This window comes from Otolemur garnettii, unplaced genomic scaffold (genome assembly GCF_000181295.1).
Source record: "Otolemur garnettii isolate 467f Iridium unplaced genomic scaffold, OtoGar3 scaffold00115, whole genome shotgun sequence".
NCBI lineage: Eukaryota > Metazoa > Chordata > Mammalia > Primates > Galagidae > Otolemur > Otolemur garnettii.
Window position 1 is genome coordinate 5,319,025 of NW_003852510.1, and position 5,574 is coordinate 5,324,598.

At 41.0% G+C, this 5,574-nt stretch overlaps 1 protein-coding gene across 5 annotated transcripts in view; it reads left to right on the top strand.

The window, feature by feature from the left end:
• MAX (MYC associated factor X) overlaps positions 1-5,574 on the top strand; it is a 29,245-nt gene that overhangs the window by 11,751 nt on the left and 11,920 nt on the right. The gene's annotated exons all lie outside the window — the stretch shown is intronic.

A 5,574-nucleotide genomic window follows, 5' to 3' on the forward strand; every position in this document is an offset into this window, starting at 1 on the left:
CAACGCCCGGCTATTTTTTGGTTGCAGCCGTCATTGTTGTTTGGCGGGTCCGGGCTGGGGATTCAAACCCGCCACCTTAGGTGTACATGGCTGGTGCCTTAGCCGGTTGAGCTATAGGCGCCGAGCCACCATTGCATTCTTGTTTAAGTTTTTATTCACATTATCCTAAATCCTGTTGTCTCTTTTACATAGCCATTGCATTCTTGTTTAAGTGTTTATTCACATTATCCTAAATCCTGTTGTCTCTTATCTTCAAAGAAGTCCAGGGTCTGAATTTGGTAGTCTTACAAATAGAATAGTTTGTCATTTGTTCACTCACTCATCCATTCAATAAATATTTACTGAGGCTCTACTATATGCCAAGCACTGTTCTAGATACTGGGAATACAGCAGTGAACAAAACAGATGATACAGAAGCTCTTACCTGATGAGGAAAAGATAAAAAATGAAGTAATAATTAAAATATATATATGTGTGTGTGTGTGTGTGTGTGTGTGTGTGTGTGTCAGGTAAGTGCTATGGAGAAAAATTAAACTGAGGAGGAGTAGCTGTGATTTTAATTAGGGCAGACAGGAAAAGTGTCAGTGGCAAGGTGACATGTTAGCAAAGATTCAGAGGAAGAGAAGAAAAGAACCACGTATTTCTCCAGTAAAGGCAGGGGTGATAGCTCTGAGGCTACTCCTGGGGCAGTCAGCAAAAAGGAAGAGGCCAGAGTGGCTCGTGTGGGACGAGTGAAGGGACAGTGTTAGGAGGTGTCAGCAGAGAAGCAGCGGGTCTAGGGGAGAGGAATGGTCCAAGGGAACAAATCAACAAAGCCCCAGTTTGAGAACTTACTAGTTGTATCATTCTGACTTTGAAATCCTGTCCTGTATCACAATCCAAATATGTCACACTGGGAGTGAATGAAGGAGGTGACTCTTAGCTCTTGTTGAGCCCAACCCCTTCCCATCTAGAGAGCATGATCTTCCTTATTCTCTTTGTCTACTAGCACTGCTTCATGGGTGCAGTGAGTCTAATAGAATACTTGGATCTTTCAAGCTTCTGAGTTCTCACTAAATGTAGTAATTTTTATTATTTTTTTAAATGAATATTTAAATTTTAAGATTCAAAATACCCTCAATTCTAAGGTTATCCTGTAGAATTGGTTAATACAGAAAGCAAGCAAAATTCCTTAAGCGTGCATCCATGGCACCTTAAAATGAGCAATGTGTTGGAATGTGTATGTGTGCTTAATATTCTATACTCTCTAGCAATTAATTTTCTTCCCATTTATTACAGGGAGATATTGCATTCTTGGGTGAACTTTGTTGAAAGTACTCAAAATGTATAGAAGTAATATTGTTTTGTTTTTTTATCTTGAAAGGTCTTAGTAGTCATGGTAGTTCACGCCTGTAATTCTAGCACTTTAGGAGGCTGAGGTGGGAGGGTCACTTGAGGCAAGGAGTTCAAGACCAGCCTGGGCAACATACTGGGACCCTGTATCTATAAAAAAACAGATGTGGTGTGGTGGTATGACCCTGTAGGTCCAGCAACATGGGAGGCTGGGGCAGGAGGATCACTTGAGCCCAGGAGTTTGAGGTTGTAGTGGGCTATGATAACACCACTGTACTCTAGGCTATACAACACAGGCTATCTCAAAGAAGGAAGAGTTGTATTTGAACCAAGGAAATTGGTTCCTTTTTAATTGAGTATAGTAATTAAGGTTGTTGCATTTATCCTGTAAGTTTTGGGGAACTTACATTCTTGAAGGGAAAGCCTTTGAGCCTCTTTATGTTACAAGTGATTTCTCACCTAGCATTTGGATTCTGTTGTTCATGCATTGTGTTTTCTAAAGAGACACAATATTGATTGAATTGGATTCTACTTAAGAGTAGGGGATACTTACAGGGAAAAAAAACTGCTTTAAATCTGAGACCCAAACTCTGTTCTCCATTTATCTTTTATTTACTATATTTTTGCCATAAAGTTAACATTATAAGGAATGGTTACCTTTTGCTTAAGTAAAAAAATCATTAGTAAGTAACATCTGTATTGCAATGTAGAAATAAATTCATGTAGTAATTCTGCAGCGGATCATGCTATTACATTAGGGGCTGCTCTTGTCAGCGTTACTATCAGATCCAAGGAAATAAGTTCAAGAATGATCATGATTCCGTTCTGCAGCAGGACAGGGACTAGAACTTGAGACTGCCAGTTACCAAGTTCCATTTTTCTCCCACACTGTAGGGTAGACTATTTAAGGATATTTTAAGGAAATCTTGCCTAAATACCCATATTTTCTCATTATCTTGAGAAATTCTCCTGGATGAAGCTTGGCAGTATATTGTGCCAGGCTACTCTCATGAAGTGCAAGGTTGAGAATCATTATAGTCTTTGAGTTCTGAGTTCATTGTAGTCTTTGAGTTCTGAGTTCATTATAGTCTTTTTTCTTCCCTGTAGTTTCTCAACTGGACATGGAGCCCACTGGGAAAAATAGGATGGAGTTAAACCATCAGCCAGTTAACCAGAATAATGAAGTGAAGGCAAAATCAACTGTGGCCCCATTTTTTTCCCTATAGGGTACTGTTAAGTTTTCTTTTTTTTTTTTTTTTGAGGCAGAGCCTCAAGCTATCCCCCTGGGTAGAGGGCTGTGGCATCACAGCTCACAACAACCTCCAACTCCTGGGCTCAAGCGATTCTCCTGCCTCTGCCTCCCAAGTAGCTGGGACTGCAGGCGCCCGCCACAAGGCCTGGCTATTTTTTGGTTGCAGCTGTCATTGTTGTTTGGCTGGCCCGGGCTAGATTCGAACCCACCAGCTCAAGTGTGTGTGGCTGGCGCCTTAGCCACTTGAGCCATAGGTGCCGAGCCATGTTAAGTTTTCTTGAACATGGCTTGGTGCCTGTGGCTCAAGCACTCTACCCAGGGGGATAGCTTGAGGCTCTGTCTCAAAAAAAAAAGTTTTCTTGAACAGAAATTATTTTTTGTTTTAAGCGTCCTTGGGTGGCTATTAGGGAGTGTTACTCAATGGTTTACCAGTCACTGAAGCTCACTGTGTTTATGTAGGAGGTAAGACTTGATGGCCTCCCCACCAGTTTGCATTTACATGAGGGTATAACTGTCCTCTACCCTATAAGTAGTTCTCCTACTTGAGGCAGAATGATTGTATCCAATCATGCTTTCTCCTTATCATGATTGACTTTAGCAATAGAAGTTTATTTTCACCATTGCCATTTGCAGCTCTACAGTGGTATATAGTAATTCTCATTTTTTAAGTCTCTCCCTAAATGCCTGTTTATCATACTTACTGCTCTCCGGCAGTTGTACTTTGAATTTCTCCCTTCTGGATAGAGCTATGTTGAAGAAAGAAAATAAACTTAAAATGAAAAGAAAGAAAAAACAAAATTACTTTTAGTCAGCATTAAATTCAGAATTTAATTTTGATGTGAGAATACTGCCTCTGTCAGTTCCTATTGCACACTCTGGTACACAAAAGGTTCTTGGGTACATAGTTATGGAGGGAAAGAGCCAGAAGAAACAGAAGGAAACAGTGACAGTTAACGCTGTGTGCTCACCTGTGTAATTGAGACCCTGTGAGTGCTGTAGAAATTGAAGAGACATTCTAGGTGGTGTCTACTCTTGAGGGTCTTGTCCTCTTTGTTAAAGAAAGTTACACCTGACAGCAATAAGATAACACAAAAGCATTGACTAAGAGGTTTAAAACACTGAGCTGGGCGGTGCCTGTGCTCAGTGGGTAGGGCGCCAGCCCCATATACCCAGGGTGGTGGGTTCAAACCTGGCCCCAGCCAAATTGCAACAACAACAACAAAAAATAATAGCTGGGCGTTGTGGCAAGTCCCAGCTACTTGGGAGGCTGAGGCAAGAGAATTACCTGGGCCCCGGAGTTGGAGGTTGCTGTGAACTGTGTGACACCATGGCACTCTACTGAGGGCGATAAAGTGAGACCCTGTCTCTACAAAAAAAAAAAAAAACTGAGCTAATCTCAGTTTATTTTCTGAGATTTTCAGTAAAGAAAACCAAAAAAAATTCTGATTTTCACAACAGGTAAATGTTGAAATTAAATAGTTCCTTATGTCGGGGAACATGATGACTCTGAAGGCCAAATGCTCTCACAGCACTTACATATATATAGATATACATACCCTCTCTCATGTATATAAACACACACATTTAGATCTTATACTTAATGTATGTAGTTTTACATATGTTTGTGTTGTGATTTGATGACTGTCTGCCAGCACTATACAATAACAAGTATCATGAAGGCAGAGAAAATGTCCTTTTTTTGTGTGTGTGCAGTTGTTGGCCGGTGCTGGGTTTGAACCTGCCACCTCTGGTATATGGAGTCGGTGCCCTACTTTCAGCCACAGGCACCGCCTAAAAATGTCTCCTTTTGGTCATATTCCTTCCTTCAGTTCCTAGCACACAGTAGGGAGTATTTATTAACTGAGGGAGGAAACCCCGCCCACATTATTCTTGGGACCTGGCTCATTCTTTTGGATGCTTTTTAAAGCATGCAGGTCATTCAGCAAAGTACTGTGTCTACATCATATCTGGGCTGCTGGAGGGATTGTCTTTTAAATGAAATGTAAGCCACAGCCATATCCATTCTACCTTATTACTCATTAAGGTTATTATCTGGCCAGACTCCAACTCGGGCAATTATCTTCTTAAATTTTCTACCTCTTAAATTGTTGCCTATAGTTGCCAGGTCTCCCTTAAGCTCCAGGCACAGCAACTATAAATGTATTTATTTAATTCCTCATAAACTATTTGTGTGCCACCAGAAACCACCAAGGGTTTTTAATTGCCTTTTAGGACAGCCTGGCATTCCATGTTCTCTAAATAAAGCACCCAACTTGCCCACTGCTACTTCCACGCCTTAATGCTCCAGTTACCAAGAGGGGTGTACACCCTCTCTGTTTGCACAGGAATGTCATTCTTTGCTTATCTGAGTTCTTTGCTTTCCTCAAGTCTCACAGCCCAGTTTTCATGTTGAAGAGACCTGCTCGCATGAGCTCTCAGGGGTCTGTACTCCCCCCCACCCCCGCCCCAGACCTCTTCACCATGAAGCTACATCAAGTACTGCCTACCCATAGAACCCTGTGGTTTTTCTCTTCTCCCCTGAACCCCAGTGGCCCTCATGAGGTATCTCCTCATGTCTTCCTTATTTCTTTGATTATCTTATCACCTAACTAAAGGGTGTGCTGCTTGAGGGCAGAAACCTTGTTAATCTTTCTGGGATTCTCTGCAGTGTCTGAAGGAGGAGGTCTCCCTCCTATGAAGAGTCCTAAAGAGCTAGCGGACTCTCCCCTAACATTTTTTGCTTCTTGAGATTTGGATGGTTGGGAATTAATTACTAGGCCTTCCCTTTAAGAGTTTCTTTTTCTTTATATCCTGAATAAATTGCAAAAGCTTTAAAGAAATGGGAAGAAGAAAAAATAAGAGTTTACCCCTTCTTCTAACATAACTACAACCATCCCTTTATTCTAAAATTCTATGACAAGTGCTGCCAAATAGAAATGTGAGTCATAAATATACATACACTTTAAATAAATTTTTTTTTTTTTTTTTTT